This window comes from Ictidomys tridecemlineatus, chromosome 8 (assembly GCF_052094955.1).
Source record: "Ictidomys tridecemlineatus isolate mIctTri1 chromosome 8, mIctTri1.hap1, whole genome shotgun sequence".
In the NCBI taxonomy this organism is placed as follows: domain Eukaryota; kingdom Metazoa; phylum Chordata; class Mammalia; order Rodentia; family Sciuridae; genus Ictidomys; species Ictidomys tridecemlineatus.
This window is the reverse complement of record NC_135484.1, coordinates 148,956,919-148,973,489: the sequence shown is the minus strand read 5'-3', so window position 1 is coordinate 148,973,489 and position 16,571 is coordinate 148,956,919. Positions and strand designations below refer to the sequence as shown.

The 16,571-nt window shown below is 41.8% G+C and overlaps 1 long non-coding RNA gene across 2 annotated transcripts; it reads right to left on the bottom strand.

The window, feature by feature from the left end:
* Positions 1 to 3,818: 3,818 nt before the first annotated feature.
* LOC101972869 (uncharacterized) lies at positions 3,819 to 16,296 on the bottom strand. 2 transcript variants are annotated; one of them, XR_013425470.1, is made up of 6 exons: positions 15,721 to 16,296; positions 13,685 to 14,091; positions 9,474 to 9,719; positions 5,954 to 5,989; positions 4,316 to 4,399; positions 3,819 to 4,212 (listed from the first exon to the last, which is right to left on the bottom strand). It is a non-coding gene; the product is annotated as an uncharacterized LOC101972869 (long non-coding RNA). The 2 variants fall into 2 exon arrangements; XR_257856.5 differs by lacking the exon at positions 4,316 to 4,399.
* Positions 16,297 to 16,571: the final 275 nt, after the last annotated feature.

Below are 16,571 nucleotides of genomic sequence, written 5' to 3'. Positions count from 1 at the left end.
TCATCATGTCGTGGACCATGCTACCAAGGTGATCTCACTGTTGATCTCGGTCACCTGAATGCTGTTTGGTTTCTCCACCATCAAGCTACATCTTCCCTCTTTCTATATTCTTTGGAAGGAAGTCACCATGAAGTTCACCCAGGCAGAAGCTTGTTCTCTCAATAGGTCTTGCCTATCCACCAATCTGTATGAGGGGCACCCAACCTTCATTCAACCCCTGTGATTCATTTCCTTTGGGCTGGAAATCACTGGATGAAGGAAATACAGATGGTGATGGATCTGAGCTGACTGGGAGAAAGGAATTTCACTGCCTACCATTTTCTGTTTTCTTTTTTTTTTTCTTTTTTCTATGTCTTTATTTACTTATTTTTATGTGGTGCTGAGGATTGAACCCAGTGCCTCACACATGTGAGGCAGGTGCTCTACCACTGAGCTCCTGCCCCAGCCCCTCATTTTCTGTTTTCTGCTGAAAATTCAAGACTGAGAATCAAATATAATTGTGTCATCCACTATGAAGTTCTTTTGACAAGATTTTGAGACTAACACATTCTGAAACTAGTCTTCCTGGTGTGAATCCAGCTTGCCACCTAGCCTTTCTGATCTTGACTAATCCTAAGCCTAAAGCTCAGTTTTCCCACCACCAAGTGGGACAGGCAGCAGTATCCACCTCATGGGTTGTTGAAATCATTATGGGACAATGCGTGTGAAATCCCTTATACTGAATAAACAACCAGGCAATGGGATATGTGTGCATATGAAACAGACATCTCTTTCCTGCTACCAATCATGGTACCCTGTGGTTCTCCACTCGTAGTGTGAATGACACACCTTCCTTCATAGGGTTGCTTAGCTTTCAGATATCACCAAAGCAATGAGAACAGGCATGTTGGGAAAAGATCCAAGAATTTGTGGGAATGAAAATCAAATTCACTCAAATTAAAAACTCAGTGAATGTGTGAGCAACAGAAAATACTCCACGGAAGAAAGTAAGTTCGGAAGAGATTTAAAGAACTCAAAATATTGCATTGTGAGACAGAGATGGAAAGTGCGGGAAAGAGGTGAACCAGCATGCAGGATAGCATGACAAGACCAAATATACATCTAATACGAGCATCAAAGGAAAAGAGGCTTAGGAAAGCAGAGGTGTCAATGCGAAAATTTCCCAAAACTGGTGAAAAGCATGAGTTCTCAGATTCAGGAAGTACAATAACTCCATAAAGAGAAAACTAAAACGTCAACGATTAAACATATGACATGAAATTGCCAAACTCCAAAGATAAAAATATTTTAAAAGTATTCAGAGAGCCAGACATCTGTAATCCCAGCGGCTCGGGAGGCTGAGGCAGGAGGATCGCAAGTTCAAAGCCAGCCTCAGCAAAAAGTGAGGTGCTAAGCAACTCAGTGAGACCCTGTCTCTAAATAAAATACAAAATAGGGCTAAGGATGTGGCTCAGGGGTGGAGTGCCTCTGAGTTCAATCCCCAGTATCCATCCCCCCAAAAAGTGTTTAAAGAAAACAATTACTAGCTATAAATTAATCACAATTAGATTAACAGCGACCTTCTCAAACATACTAATAGAAATCTGGGGACATAGCTCAGTTGGTAAAGTGCTTGCCTTGCATGTACGGGTTCAATCCATAGCACCACAAAAAAGAAAAAAAAAAACTACACCAATAGAATTCATAAGACAATGGAATAGTTTCAAAATTCTGAAATTGCTTACTTATTTAGTTGCTAGTTACTTAAAGATTCAAGAATGAGGGCTGGGGCTCAGTGGTAGAGCGCTTGCCTAGCACGTGTGAGGTACTGGGTTCAATTCTCAGCACCGAATGGTAAATGAATGAATAAAATAAAGGTTCATCAATAGCTAGAGAGGGGGGGGGGAGGGAGGGAGAGAGATTCAGGAATAAGAACAAATTATAACATTTTAGCCCAAGACTAAAAGAATTGACTACCTGTAGACAATTCCACTAAAAGAACTATTTAAGGTAATACTTAAAGAAGGAAATGAAAAGCCGAGTACACCTCATCCTAGTCACACAGGAGGCGGAGGCTGGAGGATCGTAAGTTCTAGGTCAGCCTGGGCAACTTTGTGAGGCCCTAAATCAAAATTCATAAAGGGCTGCAGATATAGTACAGTGGTACAGCACGTGCCCAGCATGCATGAGGCTCTGGGTTCAGTGTCCAGAAAGTGGGGGGAGAAAAAAAAGTCCAGAACGAAGATAAAGGCATGAATGGTGAGGAAAGAAATCAGTCAACATGTGGATAAATCTAAATGAGCATCAGCAAAATAAAACCTGTGTGGGAGCAATAAAATGGAAGTGGGACTCAAATATGGTCAACAGAGTCAACAGGTAAGGGAGGGGGGATTGGAATGGAAGCATTCCAGAATGTCCATGTTGCTTTGGGGGAGGATGGAGATGCTGATCCATTTTATTTTAACTAATCAATTTGTTCTAATCGGTTATACATGACAGCAGAATGCTCTTGGATTCCTTGTACACAAATGGAGCACAATTTTTGACTTCTCTGGTTGTACCCAAAGTAGGGTGCTGATCCAGCTCAAGTGAAAGTGACAAAGTGATCACTCAAAAAGAAAAAAAAGTGACTTCCAAACCAAGGACTGGGGGAGAGCAAGGTAACACAACCAGCAATCTATTAAGAAGAAGAATGAAGTGGGAAAAGCAGATGGAAATTCCTTTTAAAAAGGCAGCAAACAAGATGAAAAGGTAAAAACAAATCCGAATAAATCCATATTCAGAATACATCTAAATAGGCTAAAATTATCTTTTTTTTTCTTTTTTCTTAAACAAGATTTTTCTTTTTCCTCCACAAGGACTCTCCGGGTAGCACAAGGGCAGGGGAAGTACTTAACTGAGGCTTCGTGATGTTCTAGGCATAGGTGGGGGAAGGGGCTGGGTCCAACCCCACGACCAGTTTGAAGGTGTTCCCGTCTCGGAATGTGCGCTGTGCTAAGTGAAGACATTCAACCAGGTCTCTTCCTCTGGATTCTCAAGTCCCTGGAGAATGCACCCCTAAGCTCTTATGGGGTGGGAGACAAACTCCCTTTCCTAGCTGCTCTGGGTGGGAAAGAAGAGCGGGCAGTCAGCGGTGTGCCCCAGATACTGCACCCATCTTGTGTTCAGCCAAGGGCCGGTCGTACCAAGACCCTCCTTGAGGGTCTCCTTACGTTTTGTCCGATATGCCTACGGCTGGTCCTTCAGCTGTCATTTCCCCTGCCCTGCAAATGAGTTTCTCTCTCCCCAAGTTGTAATAAAATCTTCTTTCCACGGGGGTCATCTGTTCTTTCTCCTGGGTAGTTTAATGATTTTATTAATTCATTTACTGTCACACAGGATGAGTTTAGAGAAGGAGAAGTTACAAACCATGTGACTCATCTGCCAGCTTTAATCAGAAGCCACAGATCCAACTGTGCTATGTCTAGAAAGATCGACAGCCAATGCAAACAACATGAAGTACCATCACATAGAAGAGGAAGAGGACCCCAAGTGTAGGTGACCCTCTGTAGAGATCTATGACAGAGGCTCATAACAAAAAGTTCACAGCAGATATACCAGGAGGTCAGAGATCAGAGAAAATCTAGTAATCTCCTTCTGTCCCACTTTTTGTTTACTTCTCTTCAGTGACATAACTAGGTAATAATACAGGCGTTACTTGAAGAAGGATTTAATTTTTTTTTTTTTTTACACAGACTGCTAGGATCTTAAGATCAATGAACAATATTAAAGGCTATTCCTTGAAGTGCATGAAAATCAGCGCAGAGATGATTGGAATTAAATGGCATTTAGATGCTCAGTTACTTTTGCTTGGAGCATGGGAAGCAATATAGTTTATTGGTTTTTGAGTCAGAAAGAACAGGGTTCAATACCCATCTCTAACAATTCCCATCTCTATCAATTCCCATAACCAAACCAAAACAAAGAAGAACAGACACACACCCCCACTCTGACATTGGTCAGCTAGATGACTGATGACCTTGGGCAAGTTATTTAACATCTCTGAGCCTCAATTTCCTCATCTGTAAAATGGAAACCATATTCCATTTGTCACAGGATGGTTCTGAAAATTAAGTGGGGTGCTACATGGAGAGGGTCTGATGCTCGGCCTGGCATGCTATAGAATCTCAGTGCATGCCCCTCTGTGTCCTCTCCACACCCTGTCATCCTGGTGCTATCCGTTTCTTGTTGCCACTAGTGAAAGAGAAATGAGATGTACATTAATAAATAATGTTTTTTAAAAAATTACTCTATGATAACCAAATAACACCATTCCCAAAATGACGTAAAAACACACTGGAATTTTGAGTCAGGAGATGTCCATTCATCAAGTCATTGATTGTGGCTGAGTATATAGCCTGAGCTCTCGGCCCTCAATTTCCTACAAGGAGAGACAAAAATGGCTCAATACACGTTTATTAAATGAACAAATGAATAACAAAATGGAAATAAAATCCCAAATGGATGAACCACTCCAATGAACAAGGGCTTTTGTTTAAAGTAGAGATGCCTAAACCAACACAAGTCTGAGGGAATAGTAGCTTTTCAGCCAGAGGTGCAAGACTTGCGGAGGAAGCCTTCGTGAGGTTCAAGTTCATGGAGGCGGAGACTCCAGGGCTCCAGAGCTCACCAAGGAGCAGCCTGAGTTTTCCCTTGTGACCCTCCTCGTCCTGACTCTCACTCAGAAAAACAGCTGTCCCCGGCAGAGGCCACTGTCCACCCCAGACAGCATGGATCTCCATTTCCAGATAGAATAAGCCCCAAACAGAATGGGCACCTGTAGGTGAAGCTGGAGAAATAACTCACGGATCAATGGGGGCACCAGCCTAGGAGAACTTGAGGTTCCTTTTGACCTCTGCGTGAAGTCTGATTTCTTTGGTCCCTAACTAACCCCATCTCTGTACCAAATGTTCAGCGGGGATAAAAAGGACATTCTCTTCAGAAGAATGATTTTCTTTCCTTATGACATTTAGTAGAGTGCTCTGCAAGCAGTTGATACTTCCTGGTCAATCAGGTACTGATGCTTAGTCAACTTTAAGGGAAAAGACATTAATAACTGAAGCCTGGAGTGTGAGGGCTCTTGGAATAAGGAAAGTGATTCTGGTAATCTGCTCAGTGCCCAGAAGTTCCCTTCTCTGCCTCCTGCTGGGCCTGCCCATCCCCCTCATGATTTACACCCTGGCCATTGTTATTGAACAGGGAGTAGGATTCTGATGTCATAGTAACAATATGTGACTTGTTTGTTGAGTTAAGTCAATAAACATAGCTGACTTTGATCAATATCAACAACCATTCCAGGGGGTGAGTCTTCCCAATCGTTGCTTGTGAATGATTTTCAGTCAGTGTGTCCATCATCTTTCTCTAGGACTTAATCCTTTTTAGGAGTTCCAATTTAGCTCAGCACTCCTAACCTCCTTCTGGAATCAAATAGGTCAATGATATTGCCAGCCTAATGTGTCCTACCTAGCCAGCTTCCATGAAAAAAAAGGGTGAGCTGTTCTCTCCAAATAAATTAACAAGAAATTAAACAAATCAGTGCAAGCCATCTAAAGAGATTTCACTTTGTAATTTGTCTACTTTGGGACTATGGTATTAGTTACATAGAGCCTTTCTTCTAGAAGTATCTCTGAACCCTAAAAAACTAGGAGGCTTCTATATGCTAATAATTTTCCCTAAGAATCAAGCAGTATTTAGGTCTCTGGGAAATATTTTTGCACTGAACACAGCTTGAAGACCTGGATGCTCTTATGTGGTCCATTAGACTCAGAATTTCTTCTTGGAACATGGAAAGGAGATTAAAGGATGAGAAAAATGGGATTTAAAAAACAGTAAGAGTAGATGAGACATGTGAACACCTGTTTGGCCTCTGCGTTATCCTCTCTTTCCAAGATGGATACAGGGGGTTGGAGATGTGGCTCAGTGGTAAAGTGCTTACCTTGTGTGCAAAGGCCCTGGATTCCATCGCCAGCACCTATATAAATAAATAAACAAACAAACAAACAAATAAATAAATGTATTATGTTCATCTACAACTAAGATAATATTTAAAAATAAAAAAGATGGATACAGAACTCCACTCTAGATTTTCATTCTATGCAAGGGAATTTAAGAAAGAAAGATAAAGAAGTCAGGATGTGGAAAAGAAAATGACTTGCAGAGAGTTGTACCCCAAAGGAGGTTGGAGGATCAGTGCAACTGAGAACAGAAGGGAAAAAACTGGGAGTTTGTTAAAAAAAAAAAAAAAAAAAAAAAAAAGACTTCTAAGGACTGGGAATATAGCCTTGTGTAGAGATTATGCTTAACTTTCATAAGGCCCTGAATTTGATACACACACTTCTAGGTTTAACCTAGAGGTTCTGTAGGTCTGGGACATGGACTGAGAATCCATACTTTGGATCCATCTCATGCTGATTCCAGATTTGTGGACGACCGTGAAACGAATTAAACAAATTAGGAGCTAATTTTTAGCTCTGGCCTTGAAAATAGGGCTGAGGATGTTTAAAGTTGGTTGTCAGGATACTTTCCTCTCTATTCTCTCACCTCCTCTCCCTACTTTCAAGCAGTTAAGCCATTTGTCTTCACCAGGGTGAAAAGGAAACAACCCTTCAGTGTCTTCCACAAATCTGAGATCCTTGGAGGAACAGGTATGAGAAAAGCATTTGGGAGCTGCAGGGTGGAGTGTTGAGGAGGGTGAGGCTTCCCTCCAGTCACTGCTAGAAAAAGAGGGTCCAGGCAGAGAAGAATTAGAGGGGCCCCAGAGGACCCAAGTGCCCTTGGACCCTCCCCGGGGTGAAGACATGTTTGTGGGAGTTAGAGGAAGAGTAGATCCTGCAGATTCCCAGCCCAGCGATAACACCCTAGCCAGCCTGTGGCCACACTGCCAGAAGTTTTGGAGCCTTGGCTTGATACCAGGCTGTGAGCTGCTGCTGCTGCCGCCCCTGCCTGCAGAGAACAGGGGGGGGACAGAAAGCAGCAGGATTGAAGGGGCCAGATGGACAAATCACATTCCTTGGCCTCTTCCTCAGTTCTGGGGGATCTCATAGTTATTTGCAATTATTTGGGGACACACTTTGTTCCTTTGCAAACTTGGGTCCATGTATCTCTGTTAAGTAGATTCTGTAACCTGGCCTTTGGTCCTGAAGAATTAATTTGGAACTAAAGAACTGAATGGCGCCCTCTGCTGAAAAGTCACTGAACTGTCCTCAGGGACTGTGAGTGCTGAGCACAGTCTCTTTGAGCTGGGCAGTGGGAACCAAGATGGTTTATATGAAGTTTTTGTTGTCTGCCTTCCAAAAATTGCTTAAAATGTAAAATATCAACGTAAAGCCATTTAAATACATAAAGCCATTTGTGAAATACACATTTCCAAAAGTAAATCTATGTGAGTAAGCATTTAATTAAAATACTTAAGTACGACCATCTCTACTTGTCCCTAAATGGTAGAACCTATGCTGTGATCACATTTTTATTTGCAGAATATGTGGCTGAAATACAGCAAATATTCGTTGGATGTCTTTTTTTTTTTTTTGCATTAGTAGGGATTGAACCTGAGGGCACTCTACCACTGAGCTGCATCCCCAGCCCTTTTGAAGTGTTGGTTTTTAAAAAAATTTTTTTAGTTGTAGACGGACACAATATCTTTATTTATTTTTACATGGTGCTGAGGAGCCAACCCAGTGCCTCATGCATACGAGGCAGGCGCTCTACCACTGAGCTGCAGCCCCAGCCCTAAAAGTTTTTCTTTTTTAAAAGAGAGAGAGAGAGAGAGAGAGAATTTTAATATTTTTTTTTTAGTTTTCGGTGGACACAACATCTTTGTTTGTATGTGGTGCTGAGGATTGAACCCGGCCGCACGCATGCCAGGTGAGCGCGCTACCGCTTGAGCAACATCCCCAGCCCCCCAAAAGTTTTTTATATTAAGACAGTGTCTCCCTAAATTACTGAGGCTGGACTCACTTCTGCCTCAGCCTTCCAAGTCACTGGGATTACAGGCATGTGCCACCACACCTAGCAGTATGTCATTTTTTAAATGTTTTTTTGTTTTGTTTTAATTAGTTACACATGACAGTACAATGACCTTGACATATCATACATTTGAACCAGATGGGATATAATATCTCATTTTTCTGAGTATACAGATTGCAGAAAGTATGTCAATTTTTAAAGTACTGTGTGTATCTTTCTCTCCTTAGTTCACAGTTCCTATTTTGGTATTGCCTCTCAGGGAAGGCACTGTGTTGATCTGATTGCATAAAAGTGATATTACTGGCCTGGGGTGTAGCTCAGTAGTACGAGTACTTGCCTAGCATGTGTAAGGCCCTGTGTTGGATCCTCAGCACCACATAAAGAAAAATAAATAAAATAATGGTATTCTGTCCATCTACAATTAAAAGATTTTTTTTTTTTTAAAAAGTGATATTACCATTTGTCTCTGGCAATTAGTACACGGTCTGAGAAAAATTATGTTTAAAAGGAAAGGGGAGATTAAAAGTACCTTAACAATGAACGCTAATCTTAACAAATTTTATTTTGAAGTATTTTTCCAAATACACAAAAAAATTTGCATAACATAAAAGTTGAAGAAAATAAAGAATTGCAAAACCTTGCATGAACAGGTGTTTTGGATACTTTCCTCTCTATTTAGGCCAGAGCTAAACACCATTCAGTAAACATTTATCCCATTTGTGTTTGGCACTATGGATACAAAACGTGAAGTGACAATAAGGCGAGGCTTTTCTTTCCTTTGTATTATTTATTAGTCCTTCATTATTTACGACGCTAGTAATGACACTCTGGTCTTCTGCGACACCATTTCTGCAAGGTATCATTCGTCTTTCCTTCGTTCATTTTACAGCTTTCGAATTTGGGTCAACAAGGAGCCAATCTGGACCCAGAAGAGTGACTTAACAGAGGGGAAAATACACCAAAGGTGAGTTCAGGCTGGCCGTGACCTGGCAGGATTTTTGAGAGTGTTTTCAGAAGGGGCGAGCCGAGACTGTCATTCAGAATTGAAGGTCTGCCATCCCCTTTCCCCTCTCAGCCTCCCTCTCTTTCCTCTGACACCACCCCTTAAACTTTTCCCCTTGCCTTTTCTACATTGCTGGTGTATGTAGGAATTTTTCGGCAGAAAGTTGCCGGGGAAATTTAAACTGATGACCTGACTTGTCTTGCGTAGATGTAATTTCCTAATTTCAGGCGGTACTTGTCCTCAGCCTGAAATTAGGAAAGTTGCTGAGAAGTGTTGCATTTCCCCCTCTCCATCAGTTTTTCATAGTTTTCAAGGGCACCTAGTGCTGGAGGAAAAATGAAGTGAAAGTCAAAACCAAACCTTGAGAGACAGGGACCATGGCCGGTGTGTGAGGAAGCCTAGCTGCAAAGGTAGACCGCATGAGGAGTAAGGGGAGAGGCACCCTCACTGCAGCCGGTGGTGGACAGGGAAGAGTGGGGGCTCCTACCCATTTGTGTAGACCCGCTCCTCAGTCCCCAGAGGCAGACCATTACTGCTTTGCACAGTGGCTGCCTTTTGGTGTGGACTCCAGGATGAGTGAGGCAAGCGACTGCACTTCAGCACTGATCAGCAAGGATGATGCTCCAGCCATCATGGGTCTCAGGCCTTCAGCTGGAGGGATGGGCTCACAGGTGCTTCTCGTAAGTGCTTCTCAGTGGCTGCTGATTCAGTGAAGGGGCAAGATTCTCCACCCCTGCAAGAGATAGAGATTTGACTGTTCCTCATTTAAAGCAGTTCAGGGGTGGCTTGGGCTTAATTGGGGCTGGTAGAAGCTGTTTGTCATTGGCTTTGGGCCCCTGTGGCGACCTCTGACGTGATATATCACGTGTGTACGTGGTGAGCATCAGCCTTTGTGTGCAGAGATCTCTCTCTTCCTAGCGGGGGAGCAGTATGACCAGTTCTGCTCCGTGTCTCTACTGCCTTGGGTTTGTCCGGCTATGCGGCCTGTTTGATACTGAATGTGGATTGACACAGCTTTGGTCGTTTTTACCTTGGAGAGAACATCTGAAGAGTTCTGTTTGTTGTTTGTGTTCTGGTTTTGAAGACCCATATATTTTTGTTAGCTCAAGATATCCTATAATGGACCTAAACAAGGTGAGCCATGTCATGGCCCCAAGCCAAACATGAGTTGGCGGTGTTGGCTTCAAATCATTTTAACTAATCACTATGGGTGGCTAATTGCTCTGTTCAATTAACTCTGCCACCTACGATAATAGAAAATGAGGATGTACTAAATCACTGTTTCAGGTAATAGTGTAGCTTCCTTTGGAAAAAGAAGCTAATGAAAATAATCATTAAAAATGTTTAATTTCTGTTCACTTTGGTGGTAAAGGTGGAACTTACCAACTGGTAAATAAGATGGGAAAAATCTACATGTTCCATAAGCTGTCAATCCATCAACTCTTAATTCTTGGTTGTTGTGGATTCATGAGGATCAGAAATTCCTAGATGGTCTCTTTTTGGGGGGTCTAGTTATGTCATTATCCTGCATCGATGTGAATCTCAAAGGGGCAGCCGTGGTTCTCTTTGGCTTGTGTGAGGGGAGATGCACGTGAGCACTTAAATCATAATTTTCCATTTTTTGGTACTCCACCACTTTTTAGGCCTTCTTTTTGTAGGAGTCAAGAACTCTAGATGTGTTGTGGGAAGACTACTATGGATGACCAACTTCAAGGGAATTTTTGATCCAAAGGATCCTTTATGGTTATAAAATTGAAATTTGACAGAAGAAAAAGTTTTGGAGAAAATACTGTATCTACACATCATTGTGGCTTCATGGTGCCTCTTTGAGAGGTCAATATAGTCTGAGGAGGCAATCTATTTGCTTTTCTGCTTTATCAGGGAGAAGGCAGCTATCATACTTACCTTTAAAGTTTTACAGTTCAAGAAAGTGAAATCTACAGATTTTATTCTAAGTTACCTGACTTTTCATCTGGCATTCTGGATACTAGATAATAAATGATCCAGTCCCCAAGAATATCCTTTACTTGCTTTTGCATACTTTTCTTCCTTAAAAATGACTTTGTGAGGCTGAGCATGGTGGTAACACCTGTAATCCCAGTGGCTCAGGAGGCTGAGGCAGGAGGATCTTGAGTTCAAAGCCAGCCACAGGAAAAGCAAGGTGCTAAGCAACTCGGTGAGACCCTGTCTCTAAATAAAATACAAAATAGAGCTGGGGATATGGCTCAGTATTTGAGTGCCTGAGTTCAATCCCCAGCACCAGCCCCCAGAAAGATTTTATGATTACTTCAGAAAAATCATAGTAATGATTTACCACTAGTTTTCTGGCATTTCTCTCTGCTCATGGCTTTTTTTTTTTTTTTTTTTTTTGCACTGGGGATTGAACCCAGCGGTGCTTCACCAATGAGCTGTATCCCTAGCTCTTTTCATTTCCGGATAGAATCTTGCTACATTGCTTAGGGCCTTGCTAATTTGGTGAGTTGACCATAAACTCTCAATCCTCCTGCCTCAGCCTACTGAGTCACTGGGATGGCAGGCATGCACTGCCACACCCAGCTGGTCATAGGCTCTTGATTTATGGTTTACTCTACATCTATGTCTTCTGGTTGTTGTCTGTCATGCATTAATCCTAAAAGAAAAGTTTTATAAGAAGGCTGTTTGGGAATTAGCAAAGTGTTTTTCAAATATCTCCACTCAAGGTTATTTCAAAACTAATCTTTGGTTTCAGATTCTTAACATTTCAGATGTGCCTAATAAATTCTGGTGACATAGTTGATTTTCAAAACAGTGTTTTTCAATTTAATGTGCACACAAGTCACCTGGAGATCTTGTTCATCTGGAGGTGCTGACTGAGTAGGCCTAGAAGGGACAGAGATGCTCTAGTCTAACGAGCTCCCAGGGGACACTGCTGCCACAGTCAGTGAGCAGCCAGGGACCAAAAGCCACTGTTGGTTTAAACTAGGTAGTTTGTGCTTTTCAGGTGGAGGTGGTGGGGTGATGTGTACATTAGGGCTGTTTCCATACTAATGAGAATAATGCACTTTAAAAGAAAAGCTTTCACAAGTTAGGGTCTGATCAATTGGAGTATTTTCTACAAATGCCGTTAAAAAATAAAGAAGCTTGGGTCTTGGTGTTAGCAATTTGAATTTTGGGACTCTCAATTGTTTTGTACTTGCAACCATAATGATGAGTCTGGTTAAAGTAACTGATCAGTTATATTTTTTAAAAAACTCTAAAATTGAACATGCCAATAGGTTGTTTGTATGGAATAGATGCAATAATGTGTTAGAATTTATGCTGTAGAATTCTGTAGGTGAATTGTTTGTGTCAAGAGCCTCGTGGTCAGTGGAGCATAATGCATTAAACTTTAAGAGAACTCAGTACAATCCTTAGAGGATACAGTTGTATTCAATGACAGACCAAATGCTAAAAGCTCAACATGTATTGGGCTCTCAATAAATAATTGTTTTCTTTTTTAAAAATTTTAATTAGGTCTATGACAGCAGAATGTATTTTGATTCATTGTATTCAATTGCAGCACAATTTTACATTTCTATGATTAAATAACTGTTTTTATTTTTGTTTATATTTTTGGTACTGGAGATTGAACCCGGGGTGCTCTACCGTTGAGCTACACTACCAGCCTTTTTTATTTTTTGAGACAGACTCTTGCTAAGTTGCTGAGGGTCTTGTGAAGTCGAAGAGGCTGTCCTCGAACTTGTGATGCTTTTGCCTTAGCCTCTTGAGTTGCTGGGATTACCAGCATGCACCTCGGTGCCCAGAATATTTGTTTTTTAATCATTTGATTTCAGTTGATGATTCACTAGCTGTCTTTAATGTTAGGATGGGAATTGACCTTGAATTGATGGGAACTGACCTGAATTCAGTTGTCATTTTATCCAAACAATTTCATTCAAAAATGATGAATTTAGGGGCTGAGCGTGGTGGCACACGCCTGTAATCCCAGTGGATCAGGAGTCTGAGACAGGAGGATCTCGAGTTCAAAGCCAGCAATGGTGAGGTGCTAAGCAACTCAGTGAGACCCTATCTCTAATAAAATACAAAATAGAGCTGGGGATGTGGCTCAGTGGTTGAGTGCCCCTGAGTTTAATCCCTGGTATGCCTCCACCCACAAAAACATAAAGAATTTAAAATTTGCTTTGAGTTACATGAGTTTATGTTCATTCATGTAGTCAGGAAGAAGAAAAATCTAATGCATGTTGGAATCATGTGATAGATGTAATTAATCAAAACTTGGTTACATTAGTTAATTCATTTCATCTTAAATATTACTTTATTCTCCAAAGACAGAAAATATAATAAGTTAATGAGAGTATACTGATTTATATCTTTAAAAATCTTCCCACTGCCATGTCCCTTCTTCCCCTAAAATACAAACAAGCAAAAACCTCCAATAACTTTCTAGAATTTGAACTCTGCATTGTCATATTTATTGAGTTTCTCCAGCTGTGATTGCATATAGTAGAATGTGAACCTCACTACTTTAATATTATTTTTCTATCTAATGAAATGCTTGGTGATAATTATCACATGATATATAGAAGCTCAAGGAGATCTATCTAAAACTACTCAACAAAGTAGATATCATAGCACATGCCTCATTTTTTTATCTATACAAAGTAAACACATAAAGCTACCTAACTTCCTTTCATTGTCATCTTTAAGTGATCGTCTTACCTTTTGAAGAATAAAGGAAGGCTATTTTTTTAATCCAGGATGGATTTGACCAAATTTATTTCTTTTGCAATTAGTGGATATTCTTCCTCTATTAGTGAAAGGCTAGCAGCTTCTGTATTTGCTGATTTATGATTGGCAGATGGTTACCATGTCATAGGGAAAAAAATAAAAAAGTTTCTTGGTGAAGAAATACTGTAGTAGTAATAGGATTTTCATGAGCCGAGTTGTCTCCCAATAAACTATTTGTTTCAGCTAAAACCAAAAAACAAAACCAACTGGGTCCAGGTTCATTGCAGATTTCTTCCTCTTATTTCTTGTCTGGTACAGCTTTCAATGAATCAGTTAACATGAATGTACGATTACTGTATCATTGTCCCTTTAAATATTGTTATGCTTCCAAGAAATACCTGTGGAATGAGGGAAACAATTGAGAGCAAGGTTAAGAGAGATGTGCATTTTCCCCGATTTCCTTAAAATTCTACCCATCTTCTACTCTGAAGTTTTGTCTAGGTTTGGCCCAATTCTTTTACATGTTTCTTCCTTTCAAAGCTTGGCTGTGAAGGCTGTCCCTCTCAAGAAGGAGATGGTTTCCTGTGCCGGAAATTTTGATTCTGATAGGGTGAAAAGGAAGATGAGATGTGGATACAGTTCAATCTCCTACAATTGAAGACCAATTAAAAGATCAGGTACAGATCTTCCCTGCCAGTAAGCACCAGGAATAACCTTACTCTGCTTGGCAAATTACCTACCTAAGAAAAGAAGAGGATTTCTTCTAGTTGCAATGGCTTAGGCCAGTGATCCCCATGACTTGGGAGGCTGAGGCAGGAGGATTGCAAGTTTAATGCTAGCCTCTGCAATTTAGTAATACCCTGTCTCAAGAAAAAAAAAAAAATAAGGGCTTGGGATGGAGCTGAATGGAGCACCCTGGGTTCAGTCACTAGTACTGGGGGGGGGGGGGAAGATGCAGTGCTTCAGGGGGAAGAAAATTCCTGGAGAGTCCATGGGTAGAGGGAAGTAGGACTGGGGAGAAGAAGAAGTAGACTAATTCTGTTTATCATTTTTGGCAACTTGTCTTAGTGGATATGGTCAGAGGTGCCACAGAAAGTCGTTTGCTCTGCAGCCTGTATCCGGTACAGCATGATTTCTTTAAGTGCTAAAAGGCATTACAAGTTCAAGGTACTATAAGTTTGGTTTTACAATTTCACTTACATGATTTAAACAGTGACTTGAATCATACAGATTGGGGGTGAGAGGGTATAGAATTCTTGGAGCTTGTTATCTGTAGCTAATACCTTGTCAATATTATTAGATGCTTTCTATCTGAAGTTACTATGAGCTAGTTATAAACCCTTTCAGCAGGGCCACCACCCTGTTGAGGTCAATATTCACTCTAATTGCAGATGAGGAAACTGAAGCTTAGAAAGAAGATCAGTAACTTCTCCAAGGCTACACAGCTAGTAAGTGATAGATTTGTGTATTTGATTTCAAAGTTATTATTGATTCAAAAATAATTGTCTCAAATAGAACATAAAGCCTATGGTTTTTCACAACAGATTTTTTCTCCCTAATCTTTTGTTTTATTTTGTTATTGTTGTCGTGCTAGGGATTGAACTCCAAGGTGCTTAACCATTGAGCCTCATCCACCGGTCCTTTTTTAAGTTTACTTAGAGACAGGGTCTCCCAAAGGTGCCGAGGCAGGCTTTGATCTCTGGATCCTGCTACCTCAGCCTACTGAACCACTGGGACTACAGGCATGCACTACTGCATCCAGATAGCGTCTCAGCTCTTATAGATGGGTTCTAATACTGGCTTTGACTGCCTAGCTCAGTGTCCTTGATGGTTCCAGCTACAATCTTTGAAAACCTCCATTTTGAAGGTTGAATGACAAACTGGACCAAATCGTTCTGTCAGCTCTTAGAATCTTTACAGGTAGTGAATTGAATCTTTGAATCTGGCTTATTCACTTTCCTAAATAGAATGCTATTTGGGGAAAAAAAATGTTCACTTTTAAAATTACTAGAAATATTAGTACTTACCCGTAATGTTGGCTAACTACATTAGGTTATAACTGCATCCATTTACTGTGCTTCTTGCATACCAGTAAATACACTCAGTGCTGTACACAGATGATCACATTTACTCCTCACTATGGTTTTGTAAGGTGGATTTTAAAGTCTCCCTTCTATAGAGGAGAAAGCCAAGGCCCAGAAGGTTTTGAGTCCTCCAAAGTCCAATAGGCAGAGCGGCGAAGCCAGAATTCCAGCCCTGTGTGCTTGGCAGCAAAGCCCTTATGTGTCTAAAGAAACCCTGGTAAGCTGCATGTATGTTCCAGTTCTGCTTTCGGCCTACGGTTCATGGACAGTGTTTATTCAACCCCAGGTTTGCTTTTCTCTTTTTTCATCTTAATAAAGCATCAACAGCTCCTGTCTTTGGTTTCACATGCACCTTCTGCCAGCTGAACCATGATGGGGAGAAGCAGAGTGGGAGGAGGTTACTGCGCTCAAGCCGAACTCGTCTCTGAGGTCTCCTTTACAGCCCATAGCAGCCGCGCCGCCCAGGCTTTGTGCCTCTGCCGGCTGGGCGCCACTCCTTCCGCGCGTCCGCGACCGGGCGTTGAACTACGTTTCCCAGCGGGCCCCGCGGCAAGAGCGCGGGCTCGACCAGCCTTCCTTCCTCCTCGCCTCCCCCCGTCGCCGCGGTGATGATGCAGACGCGTCGGGCGCTGACGAGTGACGGTGCTCTGGCTCGCGATCGCGGCGGCGGCCTAAACAGCGGCAATAGGCGCAACAGCGGCGGCGACTGCAGGGACGACGACGACGACGACGACGGCGGGGCGGGCGCTGTGCGCAGAGGGGAGGGGTAGCGGGCGGCGCCGGCGGCTTCAACT